Here is a 26,110-nt window from a genome sequence, read left to right on the forward strand (position 1 = left end):
ACACGAGCCAATCAGATGTTCAAAATTTTATGCGTAGATTTAATTCTGGATGTCCTTAAAAATTAAATGAGAAAAACATATGGGTTTGTACCAAATCCACCAATAATGTAACTGATGACACACATATATGCTGAATAATACAATATTACAGTTTATAAAAAATGATGTAAATCTTCAGTGGTGTTAAGTCCATTCGGGTATTTGCTATCAAGCTCCACTATATATTCTGTTTCTTTCTTCCTCAGTAATTTTTCTCTATCCCCTCCCCGTTTGAGAGGGGCCACCACATCTATGACAAAATATGTCAAATTAGTCAGATCATTGTTGTGTGTTGATCTGAAGTGGCGAGCTACCGGGTATGTATTGTCATTGTTGACTATTGCCCGTAAGTGTTGCAAAATCCTGACATGCACCTGCAGTTTGGTACTCCCTATGTACCGTAGACCACAGGTGCATGTCAGGACATATATCGCAAAATCACTGTGGCAATTGTAATTACCCCGAATAGCTTTACTGATTGGACTGAATGGTGTATTGTAGTGCGTCGTATTGATACCAAATTTGCACGCCCTACATGAGGAGCATTTGAAAAAACCTTCTTTTTGTTTGAGCCAGATGCTGCCACCACCTAGCTCAGGACTAGTTTTCACCAAACTGTTGTGCATGCTCTTAGATTTCTTGTAGGTAATTGTGGGTGTAGTTGGCAATGTATCACTGAAGAAACCATCGGTCATAAGGATAGGCCAATGTTTCTTTACAATAGACCTAATTTGTCTTTCCTGCTTGCTATAGGACAGAATTAAGCGAGGAGTGTTACTATTCATTTCTGAATCAAGTGCTTGAGATTCTAATAGAGACTCCCTGGATCTTTCACGGCTACGTCTCAGTGCACTGTTTAAAATTTTATCATTGTATCCTCTAGCTTTGAGTCTGGAAATGGTGTTCTTAGCCTCTTGTTCAAAAATCTCAGGAGTACTGCTTATTCTTTTAACACGCAGTAATTCTCCATAAGGAACATTTGCAATCACATGTTGAGGATGTTTACTACTGGCATGTAATATACTATTTCCGGCCGTAGGTTTCCGGAATAGCGATGTTGTCACCATATTGTTGTTAATGGTTATATGGACGTCTAAAAAATCTGCCTGTACTGTGCTAACATTGGAGGTGAAGAAAAGATTTTCCTGGTTCATATTAAGAGCATCAACAAATTTAAAGGCGCTTTGCTCATCCCCCTCCCATATGCAGAACACGTCATCAATGAATCGTTTCCAGTATTTAACATGTTCAAATCCTGGTGTTTCAATGAGACCATGCCCCTCCCACCAGCCCACGTGTAAACACGCGTAGCTGGGGGAGAAGCATGATCCCATTGCCACACCCCGGACCTGTTTCCAAACTTCTTTAGCAAACATGAAAAAATTATTATGCAAGCACCAGTGTATTAATTCACACAACATCTTGTTATGGCTGTAATATTCACATGATCTTAATCCTAAATATTGTCTGATCGCTTCCAGACCCTTAGAGTGGTCTATTGAGGTATATAAAGACTCGATGTCAAGAGTCATCAGACACCAATTATCTTACCAATGGATCGAGTCCAATTATATATATATATGACACGAACTCCTCCCCAGCAGAAAAGAGCAGAGGCCACACAGAGAGTTCAGAACAGGGCACACATTTATTTTAAGAAGTCCCAGCGGCGGCGAATGCATTTCGGCATAGATTGCCTTCCTCAGCGCCCAAACGCTGTAAAGAGTACTTCCCTATGGCACTTGACCCGTGTATAGTACCCACCTGCACCACAGTCTCCTCCCCCTGCAGCTGTCGACTGACCAATAGGAGTCCAAGCCAGGTATATTGGACTTCAAATCCCAGCAGGCACTGTGTCGGCGTTGCTGGGGTCGGTCAAGTGAGGGAGTGAGAAAAATCGTAGGATCGGTGCTGGCTCCGGGTAAGTTGGGAAGCTCAAGGTTTCTGTAAAAAAACACAGAATCCTTCTTGGTCCCCGTGTAGGCTGCAGCTACCATTTGCCGTGTTATATATGTAACACATTGAGTACAGTGCTAGTGATTATCAAAGGCCTCCTGAATTCTAAGTGATTCAATTCCTAGGACAGGGAATATACATTTACGAAAAAATCTCTCCTAGGCAATTACAAACATATACAGACAGTACTTTATGGAGGACTCAACAGAAACAGAAAACTATATGTATAAAAAACTAAATTATTTTATTCAGTGTTATGAATACATGTGATTAAAAATTGAAATAAGTTGGACAGTACAACAATAAATCATCAAAATCAGTACATGTTGAATAATCCGTCTGACATAAACATTACATTTAAATCTCATAAAATCCTTCATAGAAATAAAAACACAGCAGTAAAGTACTGTCTGTATATTTTTGTAATTGCCTAGGAGAGATTTTTTCATATACACACTGAGTACAGGTCATACATCAGTCAATGTGCTGGCACATGTCAGACAATTACATAACTCATGATGGTCAACTCCCTGCACATGTTGTATATAGTGCTGATTGCATGAACATTCAACCACAGCCAATACACTGGACCTAAGTGACACACATGTCATAGACGGCAAGAGACACGTGGCCATCAGATGTTAATGGGACATAGTTACATTTTTGCCACAGAAATGTTGTCTTAGCAGACAGACATGCACATCAAACAAGGAGCTAAGAGGGAAATAACCTAGGTCGCCCTCCACTCAAAAAGTCATCAAACCAACAATGACCTAGGTCGCTTATGGGCATTACATTTTTGACCGAGAAGGTGTATTGCTTATCACACTTTTTCCTCAGCAAAACTACCTCCCACTTCTCATCATTCAAGGGAACACCAGTCAGCAACCCATCTTAAAAACAAGCCTGCTCCCTATCCAGACAGGAAAGAAACCCACACCCGTAAAGTGCTGAAAAAAATGTGCAAGAGCGCGATAACACCTCACGGGCGCACCACCAATGGGACCCCTGGTAGGTACTCACCAGGACGGCCCAGTTATCATCATCGGTGTTATCGGGCTAAAAGAAAAGTGTCCGAGTGAAACACAACTGTGTTATAAGTGCAGTGGAAAACATACAGTGATGTCACAAAACATACACACATATAAACAACTAACAGCACGAACCCACAGTTGTATTCTTGTTCTTTTATGCTGCTAGTGTATATTAAAAAAGTGAAAATGGCTACTACCTATAGAGCCAGATTCTCCTTGCCAACATGTTTCATTGCCATGGTGGTATTCAGGCAATTTCTTCAGGGCAACAACTTTCTATGCCACTGCATTGGACACCAGGGTTTCGAAATACCTCGAACCGTCGAGGGACGATAGAACGCCGACCGCGCTCCTATTACAGTTAAAGATAACGGAAGGAGTGGCCAGGTTACTCACGGATGGAGTAAATGAAAAAAGTTTTTTCCTAAAGACCTCTCGGCTGGTATGAGAGACAGTTGCCGAGTGAGGTATTTCGAAACCCTGGTGTCCAATGCAGTGGCTCTATAGGTAGTAGCCATTTTCACTTTTTTAATATACACTAGCAGCATAAAAGAACAAGAATAAAACTGTGGGTTCGTGCTGTTAGTTGTTTATATGTGTGTATGTTTTGTGACATCACTGTATGTTTTCCACTGCACTTATAACACAGTTGTGTTTCACTCGGACACTTTTCTTTTAGCCCGATAACACCGATGATGATAACTGGGCCGTCCTGGTGAGTACCTACCAGGGGTCCCATTGGTGGTGCGCCCGTGAGGTGTTATCGCGCTCTTGCACATTTTTTTCATCACTTTACGGGTGTGGGTTTCTTTCCTGTCTGGATAGGGAGCAGGCTTGTTTTTAAGATGGGTTGCTGACTGGTGTATTATCTTCCCTTGAATGATGAGAAGTGGGAGGTAGTTTTGCTGAGGAAAAAGTGTGATAAGCAATACACCTTCTCGGTCAAAAATGTAATGCCCATAAGCGACTTAGCAGACAGACAACCTGTGAGACAGGTAGCAGGCTGAGGGAGTGCAACGTATATATTAGACATAATTCTGAAACATGGCACATACTCACCCCCTCCTTGCTGCTTTCTGGCCTTCAACTGCCCATCCAGGTCAGACAAGCCCACCGTCAGTATTTGTAGCATGTGGGAGGGTCAGGGTCTGTCGTCCACCCCTTTTGCAAGGAGGTGACAGCTTTAGCTGGACCCTTGCCCATTCAGGTCAGAGAAGACCACCGTCAGTATCTGTAGCATGTGGGGTGTCAGGGTCCGTCGTCCACCCCTTTTGCAAGGAGGTGACAGCTTCAGCTGGACCCTTGCAATCCACTGTGTCCAGCCACAGGGTTCCTGCCACCTCTTCTGGCAGTTGTGGATGCGGTGTCTGAATACCCCCACAAATCTTACTGCGCAGACGATGGTCTGCCAAATTTCAGCCTTCTGATGGGCGTTGACCGGTAAGAATGACATGGTGACACACCATTACTCCATATGCTACATGTTTATGTATCAAACACTTGTACATATAGGTCATTGTCAGAATGGCAGATAATGTCTAAGGGGTAGGCAAGTGTCATCAAAGGCAGTTGTCCTGTGTGTAATCCTCCCTTAAAAGCATGAGACCAGTGCATAAAAGTCAAACACAGTATGTACACTTCTACATTACTGTACCTGTCCAGAATCTACACACTGTAAGACTTACATTAACTCTGTTTACATGCTTGCTCTTGGGGATCGCAATGCTAGTAGTGCATGTTTTACACATGGCCAACAAAAAGGGAGTGTAATCACCACTCACCTGCTACCTTGGTTTGTCATACAGCTGCATGTACTGTGGAAGGAGGCTGTCCAGCAGGGGCTGGTTCTCCTGTTCTGTGAAAGCAGGCGCCCTCTCCACAGACATGATTCCTAGCTAGTGTTCACATATTCAAAATGTTAAGTATGAAATGTCTCTCAGAGATGTATACAGATAATTTGGGATTTTTTACGTCTCTCTTTCACAGGGTCCTTTGGCTGTTGTATCGAGACATGTGACCTCCCAGACACAATGCAGTTACAAATTGCAACTTTTCTTGGAATCAGGACTCTGTGCCACACGCTCACTTCTGACATTTTTCAAAAGTCTTGGTTAATTTGTGCTTATTGTCACAGTGTGATTTGATTGCATTTGTTGTGAAGGCAACATGTTGTACCTGTGTAATAAACCTGTGCTCCACACTGAGGTGTGCCTTGTCTGTTTCCACACATCAAACATTCATTTACATACTGTATATGTGCCCTGATGTTCAGTTTATGTGACAATGATTGTGTTTGTGCATATAAATGTTGTTTCATTTTACATTAGTGGAGGCAATAAGAATCTATGCCATGTACTATGTGTGTTGTGATGACCTTGGTGTGTGTATCTCTTATATGTGTCAGGTTACATTTACTCACAAGCCAGCCCTTGTAGGCTCTGGTGGTATTAAAGAGCAATTCTAAATGATGTAATGCAGTCCTATTGCAATGCTGTGCAGTTCGTAATGCTAGAATCAGGCACATTGCAATGTAAAAATAATGCAGTTCGTTATGCAACAATCCAGCAGTTCGTAATGCAAAAATAATGCAAATCGTAATGCAACAATTAGGTAGTTCGTTATGCAAACTAATGCAATGCGTAATGCAAAAATCAGGCAGTTCATTATGCAAACTAATGCAATGAGTAATGCAACAATCAGGCAGTGTTTTATGCAGAAATAAAGCAATGCGTAAAGCAAGAATCAGGTTGTTCATTCTGCAAACTAATGCAATGCGTAATGCAACAATCAGGCAGTTCGTTATGCAGAAATAATGCAATGTGTAATACACTCCAGCACCGACCACAGTGTTTTAGATGGTCTCTCTGCCACTCGTACTGACTCACGGTCAGGTTCCGCTCACATATGCTCCCCAAAATGGGTCAGGTGTATACCAAAGTGCTGGTCCGCACTCCGGCCCTGGTTCTGTCACTCCTTCACAAGTACGGGCTGCGATACGAGCTGAAGTAGAGGCTCGTGCTGCAAGAATGGGAGAGGCCGAGAGCGTCTCTTTCTGAGCCCGCACCCCGCCACAGGAGGTTACACACGTTACCTGGGGGGTGCAACCTCGCTCTCCTCTCCTGTTTTCACGACTTGGGCCTCTGATGCGACTTTTGTGGATTCCAGGCAGTGGCGATAACGAAGACCTCAGGCTGCCACAGGACACATGCAGACAGCGTCGCTGAGACTCCCTTGAGCTTTGGGTGTGCAGGGTCACAGGACAATCCTCACGAAGGTCTTTGGCTGCACGAAGCACATGCACACAGAGTCGATGAGACTCACTTGAGTTCAAGGTGCACACAAGCACAGGGAAATCCTCACGAAGGTCTCAGGCTGCAAGAAGCACATGCATCCAGCATCGCTGAGACTCACTTGGACTCCCCGTGTGCACGATAACAGGGCAATCCTCACAAAGGTCTCAGGCTGGAAGAGGCATACGCACACAGCATCACTGAGACTCATTTGAGTTCCGGGTACACAAGATCACAGGGCAATTCTCATGAAGGTCTTAGGCTGCATGAAGCACACGCACACAGCGTTGCTGAGACTCACTTGGACTCCTGGTGACCACGGTGACAGGGCAATTCTTACGAAGGTCTCAGGTTGCACAAAGCACACGCACACAGCGTCACTGAGACTCACTTGGACTCCGGGTGCACATGAACACAGGACAATCCTCACAAAGGGCTCAGGCTGCAAAAAGCACTTTCACACTGCGTTGCCGAGGCTCGCTTGGACTCCAGGTGCCCACGATCCCACGGCACTTCCTATGAAAGTCTCAGGCTGCAGAAAGCTGAGACACTTTTGGAAACGTTTGTGTTCCTGAGTTTTCACAACAGGGAGCCAGCTCTCCTTGGGCCCTTGGGGTTAAGTTACTTCAGGACTCAGCACAGCAAAGTCCTTTCAAGCAGGGGAACAAGGCACACAGCAAAGTCCCTTTAGCCTCTCCTTGGTTAAAGCAGCAAACTGTAGGCCAGCCCCAGAACACTCAGCAAGGGTCAGTCCTTTCCTTCAGTATATTCAGCTGTTTTTCTTTGACAGAGGTTCCTCTTGACCACAAAGTGGTTTCAATCCTTTACAGTCTTGAACAGTTCCATTTCCCCGTTCAGGGGCTTCAGCTCTCATAGTTATACCCCTAAATGTATTTGAAGTCTTTGTGTTCAGAGGGCCACGGACCCCTGTCCAAACCAATTCTGGATCTCTCCCTGCCAGTGCCACCTTCTTCCTTTGATAGTGGGGGTCTGGTTCCTTAATCACTCAGCAGGGGATGGAGCCGTTGTTTTATGGCGGCAGCCCAGGCCTCTTCACCTCCAGGGGCTACTCCTCCCCCTACACTCCAGATGCAGGTCAGCCTGTTGCTGTCTCACATCCTCCCCTGGTCAAGACATTCCACAGATGCTATCACTTTCAGATCCAGACAGTAAATCCACAACCAGGCAGAGACTTACAGAAATGTTAGAGCACAAAAACCCAGCCACTTCTAAAAGAGTGGTTTCTAAACACACAATTTAAACACCACCTTCACAAAAAGATGTGGTATTGAATTGTGAGTTCAGGCACACTAAACTTCACCTCTCCATCTTAAGCCTTTGGGAAAATATGCTGAAATCTATTACACAGCCTTCCCCATTCTGTCTTATGGGCAAGAAGACCTTTCAACAGTAAAAATGAAAATGGAGAGTATTTCACTGTTAGAAAATGGTACACGCCTTAGTACATGTCCTACCTTTCACATACACTGCACCCTGTCCAGGGGGGTACCCTGGACCTATCATAGGGGTGTCTGATGTGCATAGAAAGAGTATGGCCTGGCAAGTGGATGAACTTGTCAGGAGAACATGGCAGCTTAACAAACTGTGTGCAGGCACAGCAGTGGCAGGCCTGGGTTTTCTCTTTCAGGCTACTTGTGTGGGTGGCACAATTAGTGCTACTGGCCCACTAATAGCATTTGCATTACCAGCCCTGGCACACATAGTGCACTTCACTAGGGACTTAACTAGTAAGGCAAACATACCAATCATGGAAAACAAATTACCATTACACTCTGCACAGGGAGCACTTGCACTTTGACACTGATCAGCAGTGGCAAAGTGCCCAAAGCATGTAAGTTGGCAACACCATGTCAGAAAAAAGGTCTAGGGGGAAAGCAAAAAGTTTAGCAAACTTTAGCCAAGCATGGCCAAGTCCAACAGTGCTGTACAAAAGTTTGAAGTCCAAAGTTCACAGAAGAGTTAGTAGTGCCAGTAGAAGACATTTTCAGAGCCCAGTCCACAGTCATTTGAGTCAACGCTCCATTCCATGTGGGGGAGTTCAGTGGCAATCAACAAAGTGAACGCTTCTTACATAATGGAGGATACCAGGAGCAGGTTGCCACTTCCTGGGGGATGCATAGCCATCTGTCTCTCATTTGTCCCCCTTCAGATGACCCCTCTTACGTTTTTCTGGTGGCCCCTCAGATGCAGGCTGCTGCAGTGCAGGGGACTCTCCACCAGAGTCCTCATCCCTCCCTGTGACAGTTGCAGATGTAGAAGCAACAGGTGTAGTGGGCACACAGGGAGGTGAGGTCATGTTGGTAGCAATCTGGCGGAGGCAGGTGAGTATGTCCCTGTACACCGCAGTCAGGTCATCAATTTTAGACATGTTTGAATCCATTCTTGCCATGTGTTGGTCCATTTTGGCATAATGGCTAGCCTGCTGTTGTTGCATGTCCCTGAGGATCCCAACTGCCTGGCCAAAGTCTCCGGTGCATTCTTGATATGCAATGAGAATGCGTGCCATCTGTGGGTCAGCTTGATCAGCAGCACCAGCTGCCTGACAGGACGTCTCCCCACACCCCCTCTCACCACCCTTACTAATACGAGCAGGACCTGTTGTTGCAGGCACAGACAACACTGAACCTCCTTCATTGTTGACAGTGGTGTTGTTGTCCGCCAACTCCAGAGTGCTCTGTGATGCTGTGCTCTTGGTGTTTTGTTGCCTTGGTGTGTCCGTGTGGGTAGTTGTCATCTGGGGATTCACAGATGTTGCAGGAGTGGTCACAAGGGGTGCTGATGTTACAGCTGCTGGTGCTGCATGCTGACCCACACAGGAGGGGCCAGGTAGTTCATTGCCATCCGATGAGGGCTGAGAGACATCCACACCGGAGAGCTCAGGGTCAACCAGAGTCTGGGACAGTGACTCCTGTTCTGTTCCTGCAGTGTCCCCAGCAGGCCCTGTGGGTAGATGAGAGACACAAAGTTTGTGTTGTTTTTGCACAGTTCATCATATCATAAATGTTACATTTGCTATTGTACATTATGATGAGTGTATGTGCATTAGATAGTCCTCTATCTTCACAGACCCAGGCCTATTTTTCCAGAGAAGGTTGTGATTTTGACAGGAGATATGGTTTCCCTACACACAGAGTTATATGTCCATTCGAAATCAGTTTAACACAAATAAATGGTGATGTCCTGAAGAAATGTCCAAGTGTTTTTTGTTTTCTTATACACTTTGGGGCAGATTTATGAAGGCCTTGCGCCACGTTTATGCCGCTGTTGCGTCACGCAAGGCGGCGTAAACGTGGCGCATCCCTACGACTGATTTACAATGTGACGCATCTAGGCAGATGCGTCATGTTGTAAAGCCCTGCGTCGCTTGTGGGCGTTCCGGCGCAGGGTGGGCGTTCCGGGGCAGGTGCGCCTCGCAAAAGTGGCTGAGTGAAATCTATAAGATTTCACTCAGTCACTTTCAGGCCAATGCTGCGTCAAAAGCCTGCGCCTGCTTGAAGCAGGCGTAGGTCTTGATGCAGCATTGGTCAGATAGGGCACCCCCGAGCCTTGCTGGAGCTGCGTCGCGCTTGCGACGCAACTCCAGCAATGCGCCGCCTTTACGGCACGGATGCGTCACGCATCTGTGCCGTTTTTGCCCCATGGTGCGCCGCATTGTAAATGCGGCGCACCATGGGTGGCAGAGCTGTGGCGCACTGTGGCGCACATTAACTGGCGCATCCCTGGGGATGCGCCAGTTAACATAAATCTGCCCCTTTATTCTTTATTGAGATGAGAATGGAGAGATACATCAGGGTGATAAATTTCAAAATTCATAATCCATTAGCCAACGCATTTCGTACCCCATAGGGACTTCTTCAAGGCTATAGAAAAACATACACACAAAGACATTTAAAATATATACATATGTACAAAGACAGATGCAAGAACATGAATTAGTGTACTATTTGCATAAGTGATAAGTTGCACACAAGTTAGTCAAATAAAAATGACTTTTAATCTCCTACATGTGAGGCTAATAAGTTCATTTGCCCGACACATTCTCTCATGTGGTCACAGAATGTATTTTGTATCTCAGGGGGGCACTCCCTACTCTTTGGTAAGTATAACATTATGATAACATGATCACAAAATTCAAATACTAGAGATTCCACAACTATACATTTTCAATGTTCACAACAAGTTATCTTAATAACATACCTCAAAATGTAGTTCAAGGTGATTGTTCCTTTAAGTAGCTTGTATTTACAGTCTTGAAACACAATCCATAAAAAAATGTCAATTTTGTCACCTAAACCAATAAAAAATATATATGTACATTGTTCCTTTGTTTTTAATTGTTCAATCTGCGTACAAAATAGCGTTTTTGAATCCAGAAAATGACGTAAGGTGAACAGATAACAGTTAGTTAGAGTTTTGTAAAGGCTTACATGTTGTGAAAAGCACTGGCTGTGTATAATCAGTTAGAGCCTAACCATAATTAAAAGTGCTAGCTCCTTCCTAAACAATCACATAGCCATACTAAACTGAGGCATCTATATGTCTATGGCCCTCAAATTCAGTGGTTTGACAGTGTAAACATCAGGTATTTATATGAAGTCTACACAAACAACAAACAGGAACGCAAATACATATATATATATATATATATATATTACCTACTGGCGGTCGCCAGTAGGTATATATAGTTAGGATTTTTTCTCTATGGGTTTTTTGAAAATTCTATGTCTAATAACTTTGGCGTTTGTGGACGGAATTGGCTGAAATTTTCAGGAAAATGGCACATTTTGTTTCTGAGCAGCCCTTGAAAATTTGGGGGGGGTTCGTCCAGTGGGGGCCGAGAAAAAAGGGGGGTCCCAAAACGTGTTTTTAACATTGAGTTTTCCATAGGGCTGTTGGCCTCACTTTTAGCCCGAACGGCTGAATGGATTTGCACGAAACTTGGCAAAATTGTAGGGACTGGTAGCCCGATGTGCCTTTTGTAGGTCTCAATATATGTGCTCCAGTGGATTTTGAGAAATGAACGTTTAAAAAAAGATATATATCTGTAACAGCGGACCGGGCAGCGCTCTGGTTCGCGGACTTTTCGCGCAACGGAGCTTTGTGAAGCGAAGCTGATTGGTTCTCCGGCGTCTGTCAACATTCCAAACAGTCCGTAGCGGCAGCCATCTTGTCTCTCGGTAGGATCGAGAGACAAGAGGAGGTCAAAACAAAGGGGGAAATAACTATAAGGGGGCATAGTAGATCCTCGCTGACCCCCTAGGTTTGATGTGGAGGTTTTAAAAGGGCCCCGCGGGGCAAAAAAAAATAATAATAATAATAATTGAACGGCTGAATGGATTTGCACGAAACTTGGCAAAATATTAGGGACTGGTAGCCCGATGTGCCTTTGCTAGGTCTCAATATATGTGCTCCAGTGGATTTTGAGAAATTAACGTTCAAAAAAAGATATATATCTGTAACAGCGCTCCGCTTCGCGTAACGGAGGTTTGCGAAGCTGATTGGTCATTCTGTCACTGGGCTATAGTTGGGCTACATCTGGCTGATATTTGGGCTACATTTGTTTTTTTGTGTGTCTGGCGGCCATCTTTGGGCTACATTGGGCTACATTGGGCTTCATTGGGCTACATTCGGCTAATTAGCAAATAGCTCATCGCAAACTAGGAATGGTAAAGAATCGCTATTTATTCCTTAAAGTTCGCTATTTAGGAAATGCAAAAAACTTTGATGATATATATGGCGGTTCATCTCTAACAAGATAAGAAGCATAGGGATACATTTATGATGACTGGCGCATCACCAGGGATGTGTTAGTCATTCTGTGCCGCTGTTCCGTCACCTATGGTGTGCTGCATTTACAATGCGGCGCATCATGGGGCAAAAACAGCACAGATGCGTGATGTATCTGTGCCGTAAAGGTGGCGCATTGCTGGAGTTGTATCGCAAGTGTGATGAAGCTCCAGCAAGGGTCGGGGGTGCCCCTGTCGCAGGGTTTCTGTTCTCACACAGAACTGTGGACAGAGGATTGGAACCTCGGCGAATGCATTGCTGGAGTTGTATCGCAAGTGTGATGAAGCTCCAGCAAGGGTCGGGGGTGCCCCTGTCGCAGGGTTTCTGTTGTCACACAGAACTGTGGACAGAGGATTGGAACCTCGGCGAATTAGGGTGTCCCAAAACTCACGTTAGTAATCAAAAACTCCTTAGCAAGCTAGGTACAGTGTCACATTGGATATAACAAACTCTCAATGTTTAGACAATCCAGAATATGAACTTATAGTACCTCAGGATACGTGGAACTCATGAACAGTCGGTCGTTATAGATTTCTTAGAAACCAGAACATGGAGTTAAGAAGAACAGATGTGTATTTGAAATGTTTATTTACTAATGCCGTCTTCTCAGGCGTAGTACCTTAGATAATAAAAGTACACATATTATCAGTAGCAAAATTACCAGCATAGTTACTAGTACATAAAAAGTGAATGGTGATAGTATGTTAACATGCTGTAAATGAATAAGAGTTAGCAACACTTATAAGCAGCCGCGGGCCGTGGAGGGAGTTACGGTGAGGCAGGGAGGCGGGGAGGGGGAGAAGCAGGGTGGAGAATACAAGTACACATATTATCAGTAGCAAAATTACCAGCATAGTTACTAGTACATAAAAAGCGAATGGTGACAGTATGTTAACATGCTGTAAATGAATAAGAGTTAGCAACACTTATAAGCAGCCGCGGGCCGTGGAGGGAGTTACGGTGGGGCAGGGAGGCGGGGAGGGGGAGGGGCAAGGTAGAGAGGGCTCCACCCTGCTTCTCCCCCTCCCCGCCTCCCTGCCCCATCGTAACTCCCTCCACGGCCCGCGGCTGCTTATATCTCACCCTCCCTAATACACATATTATATTATTTGCTAAGAAGGTCTCTTTGTGTTGGTTTAGGGCGTGCCCATACTTTAGTGTCTTAGATTTGAAGGAATCACATCAGCATACACCAGCTCTCTCTTCATGTGAACCGCATCAACTGTTGTGTATGTGTGTTCGGCAAAGCAATATAAAACCCGCCTCATGCCCAGAATTGGCAGAAGTTGCACTTATGTTATGAGCATGAAGTCGTGGAGATCAGACCTCATAACAATTCTGTATCGTGTTGTTCTTGAAACTTTAGCACTCGCTGTACAGATATAGTTTAACAAGTAAAGCAGATAGTAGACCAATAACATATTATTCTCATGTAAACCACGATGAACTACTAGGTGGAAAGCTAAAGCAACAACTAAGTGTCGTGTGCAGAAGTTGCAAAAAAGGAAAAATGGCGTTTAAACCGGTAATGAGCCCATGCTAACTTAACACGGTGTAAAGATATCCAGGACCTAGATGACACCTCCTCATGATCCGGAAACGAACTGAATAAGATAATAGAAGTGCCATCTCATGAGAGCAGATTGCAAGTTTACATGTGGACGGTCCGCAAGGTAAAGCATTAAAAACTAGGAAAATGTAATGCTAAAGAAAAATAAAACAGCCAAGTACTTTATCGAGTCTTAAGCCAATAGGCAAGGTAAATAATAAAAACTTGACAAATAAGTCAATGAATTGTCAATGAAATGCTAGTACTCAGCATATCAAACATGAAAAAGGTCTATGACATAACTGTGTATGCAAAATAAGCTGCAACAGCCTCCAATAGGAAGTCACCGTCTTCATCCGAAAACAGTTCAGCCATCCAATTTAAAAGCGGAAAAGAACATACGTGCTCTCCCAGCACCGGATCCTCTATCACCATCAGAGGACAGCTCGGTGGGTTTTCAAGAAAGCTCTCTTCCAAGAAAGACTGTGCTGCCGCCAGTAAATTCCAGGGACCAAGTAGTCCATGCATCAATGCCACAGCCATAATCCTTTCGCCAGGACAAACCAACTCGTGAGTAATGATAGGAGTCATCAGCTGATTAAAGTCGACGTCAGGAGAAACCGGTCCGCAGAGACACAAATCAATGGCCCAATCGAAATCACAGGTCAGGCAGTGAAATACAGGCTGGACACAGGTGAAGTAGGAGAACCGAAAAGATAATCCATATGCCGTGCTTAATATCGCCAACGGCATTGTGCCATAATATTCTAGCATGCGATTGCGGAACAGTGTCAGCAGCTGCAGGGTCGGAGGTTGCATAGGAGGGACATCCATATTTAAAAATGTAAAAAAGCACAAGAGCGTCCGCTGGTAATGCAAGTAAAAATGCCAATCCACGAACCAGAGTGCAGAAAATACAATGAAAGGAAGCAGGGATGACTCCAAAGATTTTCTCAAATGAAGTCACGAGACCACTGGTAACAACTTTAAAAAAGTGCACCAGGGACTTTGTGGAGGATGCGTTAAAGATAGTCGGAAACATGTTGCTGAAATTGAAAGGCAAATGTTAATTGAAAAAGGTTTTGCACCTCTGTATGGGTGTTCGCTATGTGAAGTACGAAAGTTTCACGGGCCGAACTCAAGGCCACCTCTCTCTGAGACAAAAGAGCTCTTATTCTTGCCATGCCGTTGAAACGTGTCTCAAGGTTGGTATTTGTGGCCAGATTGAAAACTCCCTATGTTCATGTGTGGGAGGAAATAGAACATTTCTGCAGCAAATAACCCGTTCACTTACTGTTACGATAAAAGGAATACTTTTAATTAACTCAGAACAATCTTCATTATTGAGCATCAAATAACTACCATTTTCCAACAACTTGAACGTGGGGATGATAGCAGGAACTGGCGTGCCTTGCAACACGCAAGCCATATTTGGTCGGTGTTTGTTGCATGAACCGTGTAACTGTATGTGCCTACACATTAGTGAATGATCTGGCGTCTCAGTGCATTCCTCTCCATTCAGATAAACTTCTTGATCATCTTTGAAACATCTGTATGTGTATGGAAGCGACCAGACCTCATGAAGAAAAGCACTACCTAAAGGTTCATAACGACCTATTGGTATATATTTCATACAATTTGAAAACTTATATAAAGCAAAAGGCAGCGTTATTAAACCGTGGATAAGGCATGTTGCCAAAAAACCCGCAATCCTCTGCTGATGATGTCACTGAGCATGTCATGAATGATGTAATATGTGACATCATCAGCAGTGGATTACGGGTAATGGTATCTCTAGTTTACTCCCTTATAGCTGTCTTTCTTTTAACATAAGTGTCTGTTTCCTTCCCTCATACTTACTGTTTTTGGGTCGCTTCCGGTTCGCGTACCCGCGAGCGAACTGGGAAGCGAACTAAGAGAAATAGAGGTTGGCACAGTTCCAAATATTGTACCAATTTTTTAATAACGGGGAGGTAGTTCTGAAAAGAACTTTTTTTTTTATTTTTCTGAACATTTTTTTACTGTTTTTGAATTTTTCGGAACAGTTTTATATTTTTTTGGGTTTTTCTTGGAGGGGGCAATGAAAACGATTCATTGTAAAGGGCTCAACAGGAGCAACAAAACAAAAAAAAGAAGTATTTATTATTTTGGGCGTTTCGGACAAACTTGCATATGATAGTCAATAGCTCTGTTGATCAGAGTGATGCTTTTTTCTCCGTAGGAAATGAATCCATCGCAAAATGCGCAGATGTGTTTTACATCACCAAATCTCATTTGTATATTTGGCACCATCTCCCTGCTCTCTGGTCCCGTTACTTCCGGTACAACAGATCTTCTGGCCATAATAGGGAGATTATCTAGGTCGTTCCGAAACTGTGCAGCACTGTAGTTGTTAGGATGCCACCTAGTCATATGGCGATGCATTGTGTAGTTTCCGAAACTGTATTTTTTGTCGGTCCCTCTGGACAGTCTATCTTGACATATAAGGCAAGTTACGTATCTTGCATTTACTTTTTTCTGACCTTTGGGAATTTTAAAAAATTGCCAAATGAAGTTTTCTTTCCGGTGAGACGTCCTGGGCTGCTCAGGCAAAAACTGCCTCTCTTCGTGCTCGTCCTCCTGTTCCTCTTCTTCTTCTTCTTGTTGAATTACAACTTGAGCAGGTGGTCCACTCTTCCTTGGATGTGGTGGAGGTGGTGGGGAAGCACCAGCTGAAGCTACTAAAGAAGCCATTGCTCAGTGATCACAAAGGGTCTTTCTCTCACAATGATGAAAGTCAGAGTGAGGAAAGAAGGAGGGATTTTCATCATTTGGGAAAAACAAGAGTTCTCAACCAATCAAAAGTGTTCATTTTAGATTATATGACCTAGTCTTACATCATTAGGAAACCAAAAGTGAAATGAACCAATGAAAAGTGTTATTACCAAGTCACATGACTTGCTGTGTTTACGTTAAGCGCTTTGCAGGGCCTCCCGGTTTGCTTCCAGAAACCTGCGCTTTGCGACTCGCTTCGCGTACCAGTTCGCTAACGTAGCACGTCATATGACGTATCACGCGACAACGTGAAACGTCATGCGGACGGGAGGCGTCACGATGTTGTTTTCTAACGCGGCACTTGCGGTAAAGAAACGTTTACCGGCTCGCGGTCTATTTCGCGGCATCAAGGTCAGCTAACGGGAAGCTTCCCGATTCGCGAAGCGGGAACGAAGAAAAAAAAATATTAAAAAAAAAAATTATTCATAAACATATAAAATATATTTTTGGATTTAAAGAAGAATACATTTTACAGCTACAGATATTAGCTGTTAAAAAACCAATGAAATTCACAGAAAAAAACATAGGTTATAGACCATATATAGTTAGGAATTAGCATTTACAAAACCTTGAAAATTCACTGAAAAAACCATAGGTTATAGACCATATATAGTTAGGAATTAGCATTTAGAAAACCTTATTTTACTCACACAAAACCATTGAAATTCCATATATAGTTAGTTGCACTAACTATATATCGCGCACCCGCAATCCACTGCTGATGATGTCACATATTACATCATTCATGACATGGTCAGTGACATCACTGATGACATCACTGATGACATCTCAAATGACATCACTGATGACAACATCCAGTGACTGTATGTTTCTGTAAAGTTAAAATATGTCTTAGATATTGAAGAATGAGTGGATGTATAAGTGTCTGGATGAAGGATTTAGTAGGTGCGTGACTGACTGTATGAGTGAGTGATTAAATGTGTCTCACTGAATGCATGGGTTAGTGACTAAACTGTCTTAATTTGTGCATCATTATGTCTGTTGTGATGTAAACTGCTGCATGTGTTGATCATTAGCTATACGAGAGGCTATATGTGTTATTAATTGGTTGCCCAAGTATTTCTATGGGAGATTGAGTTTGTGTGGGGGTGGCTGGAAGGTGTGTGACTCTGTGCATAGATGTGTGAGCAGTTTATTCACTAGGTGTATGAGTTCAAGAGTGCATGTGGAAACAGCTACATGGGCAGTTGACTGTGTGCATGAGTGTATTGATGAGTGAATGGATATCTCAATGCTACATGTCATAGTAAGTACATATGTAAAACACAGTACATGTGAGAGTTGGCATATATAAATAACTGTGCATGAGAGCCACTGAGTGAGTGGTTGTATCGATCATTGTGAACTTGTATCAGGGATTGTATAAGAGAGTAAATATGTGTTAGTATATGTTTCAATAAGTAAGGTGTGTATAACTGTATAGTTGAAGAAATGGAGGTGAGATTGTTTCTTTGCATGACTGACTGGGTGTGTGAGTAACTCCATGGATGAGTGGCAGTGTGTGAGTGTCTGTATACACTGAGTGTATCTAAGGTTATATTAGAGTCTGAAGAGGTTTATCGTATTAGCACAAGAATGAATCCAAATGAGACGTCATCAGTGATGTCATCAGTGATGTCATTTGAGATGTCATCAGTGATGTCATCAGTGATGTCACTGACCATGTCATGAATGATGTAATATGTGACATCATCAGCAGTGGATTGCGGGTGCGCGATATATAGTTAGTGCAACTAACTATATATGGAATTTCAATGGTTTTGTGTGAGTAAAATAAGGTTTTCTAAATGCTAATTCCTAACTATATATGGTCTATAACCTATGGTTTTTTCAGTGAATATATATATATATATATATATATATATATATATATATATATGAATTTATCTTGAAAAATTGCATATTTTTAAGGAACAAATTATAACAGTTCTTAAAAGGTAAGACCAGCGATGCCATCTTTAGAAGATTAGTGGTATACAGGATAACAACAATGTATGTTCTAACTATATCTATAATATAACATAAATAATAATATAATATAATATATTATAATATGTAAAAAACGCAGGAACAACTATGGGTTATGGGTGATCCTAAACTATCAGAAGCAATTTCAACGGCGAAAGCTTTTGAACAAACGGAGAAATGGATGCACACAGTCAAGGATATAAGTAATAAAAATAACAATAATACGGAAGAAGTGTGTGTTATAAAACGGCAGGATGAATCAAAGAATGAGACACACAGTTCAAAACTGTCGACGTCACAAAATTCATATGGTACTGGATTTAAGAGGTTTGATAGGAACGAAAGAACTATGTCTTGTTACAGATGTGGAAATAGAGGTCACATTGCTTCATTTAATGGATGTCCGGCTATAAGAGGAGAATGTAAGAACTGTGGTAGGATTGGACACTTTGCAAACATGTGTAGAGATCAAAAAAAAAATTGTAATCAATATCATTCCCGGATTTCATATATGCGAGAAGGAGTTGGACAGGAGATGGCTTCTGGAAGGGAAGATAATTCTTTGGAAAGTACATCCAATTCAGGATTTGTGGTATCTTTAATGGAAACGGTAGGGAAACTTGAGGACTCAAACAACAGCTTATTGATCAATCACCCATCTGTCTAGCACAGGTGTGCATTGTAGATCTTAATCTCATGGCTGACTCAGGGTCACCATGGACCATTATTTCAAAAGAGTATTTTGAAGAAAAATTGGGAAGTGTTTGGAACATAAATAAAATTGTACCATCGGATATAAACCCGCTAAGTTATAATGGTTCACATATTGATATGGTGGGTTATTTTGAAACTTCTGCATTTTAGAAAAAGATTTGCCAACATACACCTATATGTAGCTGTAAAAGGCATAAATGTTCTTGGATGTAAAGATCAATGGAAGCTGGGCCTAATGTTGAATCCAAGACTTAAGGATCCAGTGGTCTTGGATGAGTCATTGGGTATTAATTATATTTCTGGAGCCGATGCTGAGAACATTGAAAAGTTTGTAAAAGATTCCTTTAAAGAGGTGTTTTCAGACTCATTGGGAAAACTTAAGAACTATGTTCATCAGATTAAACTTAAGAACCAAGTCACACCAGTTAGACAAAAAATTAGACCTGTACCAATTAATGTTAGAGAAGAGTTGAAAGAAATGCTAGCTGATCTTGTTGCAGATGGCATCATTGAACCTATAAACTCATCCAAATGGGTTTCACCCATAGTTTTAGTCCGGAATCCAGATAAAAAATTGACATTCTGTGTCGATCTAAGAGCTCTAAATACAGGCATTATGGTGGATTGTCACCCGTTACCGAACATAGATGAAGTTGTTTCAATGCTTGAAGGTGCCAAAGTGTTCTCTAAATTGGACTTGAGATCAGCGTATCATCGAGTTCCTTTGACGGAAGATTCAAAAAAATTGACTGCATTTATTACTCCACAGGGACTATGCCAATATACAAGAATGCCGTTTGGGTTAGCCTCGGCGGCTTCAGTATTTCAAAGAATTATATTTAATATGTTTAGAGATGTTGACTGTTTTGTAAAATGCTTTCAAGATGATATTTTAATTTTTTCAGCGAATGAGCAGGATCATCTTAAGCATTTGACAGAGGTGTGTCATAGGTTAAAAAAAATGGATTGACGTTGAAAGGTAGCAAATGTAAAATGTTTCAGAGGACTGTAGAGTATTTGGGGCATACGCTCACAGGGGATGGAGTTGTACCAAAGAAGTCTAATGTTGACGGTATTCTTAATGCTCCAGCTCCAAAAAACAAAGAGCAATTATTATCATTTGCAGGCATGTGTGAATACTATTCTAAGTTTGTGACTAATTTTGCAACAAAGATGGAGCCGTTAAGGTTATTGTTAAGACATGGGGCGGAATTTGAGTGGACTGAGATGCAGCAACAGGCATTTCCTAGCATCAAACAAGATATTTTGAATGCTCCAACATTAAGACCTTTTTGTTTAAAAAAAAAAATGCATCATCACGGTGGATGCCAGTTTATATGGTATTGGAGGGGTATTTTCGCAGACTAGTGGTAATACAGAATGGAATGTCTGTTTTGCATCAAGAACATTAAATGAAACAGAGAGACGTTACGCTGTAATAGAAAAGGAATTACGAGCATGTGTGTGGGCCATAGAGCATTATAGGAATTACATTTGGGGTAGCAAGTTTACATTAAGGACAGATCACAAGCCGTTGGTAAATATACTTTCACCTGGTGGAAGTTGGAATGCTACAGCAAGAATTGCAAGACTCACATCAAGGTTGCAAGAATATTGTTTCAATACTGAATTTGGGCCTGGAAAAAAAAATGTGACGGCTGATTTTATGTCAAGACATCCATGTGAGTCTGTGGCTGAGAGGGGAAGTGATGACTTAGATGTTGTTACCACCATTCAGGATGTTGTGGTTGGAGCGTTTGAGGACATTTCAGAGATTGAGTGGAAAGATTCAGAAAAAGATGATATGTTTGTGGCAGTTAGTAAAAAAATATATAGTGGAAGGATGGCCAAAGAAGAATGATGTTTCAGAAGAACTCATTTTTTTTTTTTTCTTTTTTAAAGACCTTTATTGTCCAACATATAGTATACACAGCATTTTAGCTTACAACCCAGCCGGGCCAGCTGCAAGTAATGAACATTGCATTAAGTGGGATAATGGAACACAGCTTCAAGGCCGACAACCCTGGGGTCCGGCAGCGTATGTCAACACGTCACATCAATCATTCGGTGTTATGTAAGTGTGTGGTCTATTGGTTTTCCTTATATGGTCAGTGGACCAGAATAGCTGCGTCGATCAAACCCTCATCATCAGCAGTAGCGTCAGTCAAGCCCACTACATCTACCGCGTGTCATTGGTAAGGGTAACTACGTGGGTCTACACGTAGACGGGTACAGTGTCATATTAACAAGTGATGAGGGTGTACAGTGTCTGAGCGTGCTTGGGGCGCATAACCGCCTTGTCTGCCCATTCCGATGGAAATAGCTCCTCTGTATCTCAGCACGCAGGTGGTGCGCCTAAGCCCTGGTTGTCACATTCGAGGGCACCATGTGGGATGTAACGGTATGAAATGTAGAATTGTATGTGTACGGACATGGCCTAAGGAGAGATGAAACCAAATCAGTAATGAACTACAGGACCGTAACATGAACCATGGAGGAGGTAAGTAGGGGTATGTGTGGGTGGAGTTTGCCATATCTCTGAGTGGGGGTCGGAATCAGCATGCCAATCGCGTCTCACAGGGTAGGTAGATGGGGGATTCGGGGGGGGGTGGAAAACTGCAGCCGGGATGGGGGGCAAGCAACCGCCAGTGTGAAACAATCGAGTGGTCAGCTGGGTGGCGCGTGTTGCATCACGCGCGGTTCGCAGGAACTTGCATTGGGGAGGGGGGGAGGCAACACACAAGTCTTTACGTAATTCCCTGGTCCGCACATTTCTGCAGGAATGAATGTAGTATGCCGTCCCATTGCTGTGCGATGGGGAACTTTCTGAGCTCTGCTGTCTCTTACCGGTGCAAGACAGAGCTCTCAGCTCTCGCCCAGTTTGTCAGTGACATACACCAGTGTCTGAGGGGAGGGGGCGTGTCGGCTTTCCACCGCTTGGTGAGCAATCTTTTAGCTGTAATAAGTCCAAGATCCCAGTACCTAGTCTGGATCTTATTTTGTCGCGTACGTTTGTACAAGCCCAATATACAGGCTTCCCACGTGTGCGGTACTGTTCTTCAGTGCAGTGTCGGAGCATCTCGGTCACTCCTTCCCAGTACTGTTGGAGGGCAGGACAGAGCCAGAGCATGTGGAGGAGATCTGCACCTAGGAGGGAGCAGCGGCCGCAGGCAGTGTCTGTGACTGAAAAATACTTATTTATCTTGTTCGGGGTGAGGTAGGCGCGGTGTAATATGTAAAACTGTATGACCTTGAAGCGAGGGCTGCGGGGGATGTTCGCTGGGCCAGCCAGGACCATAGCCCACTCCCTGTCCGTCCAGTCTCTCCCCCTGTCTGTCGCCCATTTCTCCCTCAGGTGTACAGTTGCAGGGTACGTGTGTAGGAGGAGTGCTTGCGTTAACCAATGAATGATGTGCGTGCCGTTGCTCATGACATGAAGGTACTGTATGAAGTGATGTGTCGGTGGTTCACTAGACATGTCTTCCCAGGCGGGGGTCAACGCATGGACAAGGGACGCGTGGGTTAGGAATTGCCCAGCCGGGAGGGAGGCATCTCTCACGAGGGCCGCAAAGGGCAAAAGGGCGCCGTCAGAATAAAGGTCGCCTAACGTTTCCACCTCCGCGGTGATCCATCCGTCCAGCCTTACAGTGGTCAGGGTCCCCGCCGTTGTCGGAGTGCCTAACAGCGGCAGTATGGGTGCATATGGTATTGTCGCTCGGGTGAGACGCAAGCAGCGGAGGAAGCACCTGCGTGCCACTGCGAGCAGCAGTTGCAACGGCCGGGGAGTCCGTGTCAGCGGATGAAACAGTACGTGAATCTGGAATAGGGACCAGATAGTGGTATCCGTGGCCGTGTCTCCCAGGTTCTTACCACCTAGCCAGCCCGACACCCACTGCATTTGTGCTGCTAGATAATACAGCTCCATGTTGGGAACAGCTAGTCCGCCCTCTTCAGTGGGCGTATAGAGTTTCGTCAATGCAACCCGAGGTCTACCCTTGTTCCAGATCAGGGCTCGCAGCAGGACTTCCAGGTCTCGGAACACCCGGGTAGGTACATAGGTTGGTATATTTGCAAAGTAGTATAATAGCCTCGGTAAGACTATCATTTTTGTTAAGGCTATGCGACTTGGGACATTCAGCGGTAATGTGTTCCAGAACCCCACCTGCGCTCGTGTAGAGGCGATCGCCCTCATCAGGTTACCTTCCAAAATATCTATGGGGTCTCGATAGATATGTATCCCAAGGTATCTGAACGTGCTGGGGTACCACTGCAACCTCTCACCTCCGATGTGTATGTCAGGAACGTTCGGGCCGAAGGAGTAGGCCCCCGATTTGGCCCAGTTTACTCGCACTCCCGATAGTTCCTCAAATGTGCCGAAAATGGCAGTGAGGGACTCCGGGATGTTGGTTAGGTCCCTGACATAGAAGAGGAGGTCATCAGCGTACAAGGACACTACATGCAGTCCGTCCGCCAACGGTACGCCCCAATTCATTCCTTGCGTCCGGAGGGTCGCAGCTAGGGGTTCCACTGCTAAGGAGAACAGTAGGGGTGACAGTGGGCAGCCCTGTCTGGTGCCTCTCTGTACACGGATGGGGTCAGAGAGTAGCGCTCCAGTACGGACGCGGACCGTGGGTCTGCGGTATAAGAGACCAACCATAGCCAAATAGTCGTCCCCCAGGTCGAACTTCTCCATGACCGCTCGCAGGTAGGGCCACTCCACCGAGTCAAACGCCTTCTCCAGGTCCAGTACAAGGCACCCTGCCCGCGGCCACTGTCTTGTGGCGTATTCCTGCAAGCGGAACAGTCGGCGGATATTGTGGGACTTGTGTCTTGTCGGCACGAACCCATTTTGATCTTGATGCACCAGCGCTGGAACCATAGGGGCCAGCCTGCGAGCAAGTGCGGAGGCAAGAATTTTGTAGTCTGTATTCAGGAGTGCGAGAGGGCGGTAAGAACCCATCTGTGTACCATCTCTGCCAGGCTTGAGTAAGGAGACTAGGGTCACCTCATTGAGAGTCGGGGGTAAGGCGAAGTCGTCTACAGCCGCGGAGTACATCTTTACCAGGTGTGGGATCAGGATGTCCGAGGCAGCCTTATAGAATTCGGCCGGCAAGCCATCCGGTCCCGGAGCCTCGCCATTCGAGAGGTTAAATATGGTGTCGCGGAGTTCCTCGGGAGCCAGTGGTGCTCCGAGGTCATCCCGCTGTGCCGCCGTTAGTGTAGGTAAATAGATATCAGAGCGATGTTCTGAGATGGCAGTCAGTGGGACGTGCAGACGGGAGCGATATAGGCCTGTGTAATGACTCGTGAACGCTTCGTGTATTTGGCGTTGGGAGTATAGCAATCTGCCGTCTCCGGCCTGTATGGTCGATATTGGGGAAGATCTATCTTCCCGTTCGATCAGCCATGTCAACAGTTTGCCTGGTCTGTCACCCTGTCTGTGGACCCGGGCGGAGTGGGCTGCGAAGTTGACGCTTCGCAAGCGGTCCAGTAGGCGGTCGTGTTTCGTCTTGGCTTCCGTCAGTCGGGCGTTCCCATCCCCCCCACAGAGCGCTCAAGGTCTAGTAGGTCCAATTCCAGTTGCGTTAGGTCTTGTTCAATTTGGCGCCTCATGTGCCCCTGTGTTCCTAGGCAAAGCCCCCGGGTCACCACTTTGAAAGCATCCCATTCAGTTTGGGGAGAGGACGCTGTGCCAGCATTGAGATCGAAGTATTGGGCTGATTGTGTAAGTATGGAGTCGCGGAAAGTCGCGTCAAGTAAGAGGTCAGGTTGGAGGCGCCAGGTGGGAATGGGAGGATGTGGGACGTCCCAGGCGATGACCAATGTGTGAGGATTGTGATCTGAGTGGGTACGGCCCATATATTGGGTGTCCAGGACCAATGGAAGGAGATCAGGGGAAATCATGTATCTGTCTAAGCGGACATGTAGTGCGTGCGCGCCTGACCAATAGGAATACGTGCGCGTCGCGGGGTTGCGTGTCCTCCAAGCGTCTTGTAGTCGCCATTGCTGGGCCCAGTTGAGGAGAGCCTTCGTGGTGACGTGTGCCTGAACATTAGGTGGGGGTGCAGTTGACCTTTCTAAGTGTACATCTAGGACACAATTATAATCGCCTCCAAGGATCCACGGGAGCCCATGCCAGGGCGCCAATGCCGTGGAGAGGCACTCAAGGAAGCCGCTCTGATCAGTGTTGGGAGAGTATAAGGAGGCAAGTACCACCGGGTGCCCATCAAGTCTGCCCCTCGCTATAACATACCGACCCCCCACGTCTATCTGCGTGTCCATGAGCGCCCAAGGAGTGCCTGGCCTTATCCATATGAGGCCCCCCCGGGCATAGGAGGAGTACTCTGTGGCATAAATCGGTCCGCGCCATCTTCTGCGCAGCGCGTGCACCTCAGCCTTGTTTAGATGTGTTTCCTGTAACAATACTACATGGAATTTATGTTGACGCAGATATGAGTATATTTGGTAACGTCTCGACGGTGTGTGCATTCCCCTCACATTCCACGTGCAAATCCGAATCTCAGCCATATCAACCAGTTTGGTAGGAGACACACATTTCGCCCATCATCAACCCCCCAGGCGACCGCCCCCACAAGGCCTCCCGCCCCCCTCCCCCACCCCTCGCAGACACAGACTCCGACATATCCATCCAGGGCATAGGCAATCCTCTGTGGTGGGAAGTGGGAAATGTAACAGGGTGTACTAACAGTGCTAAGTAGCAGCAAATACCAAAAGGTCGGCAACGGAACATGTCGCCGTCCAAACGCGCCAAGAGGGCGAAATACTAGTGTTCAAGTCTAGGGGGTAGTTTAAGCTAGGTATCAATTAGGCAGTTCTCCAATGTTTAACCAAGTGTGGTCGATCCGCAGCCCTTCCCTGGACCACAAGACGTTCCCACCATGTGTTCAAATCCGGCG

This window comes from Lissotriton helveticus, chromosome 9 (genome assembly GCF_964261635.1).
Source record: "Lissotriton helveticus chromosome 9, aLisHel1.1, whole genome shotgun sequence".
Lineage (NCBI taxonomy): Eukaryota > Metazoa > Chordata > Amphibia > Caudata > Salamandridae > Lissotriton > Lissotriton helveticus.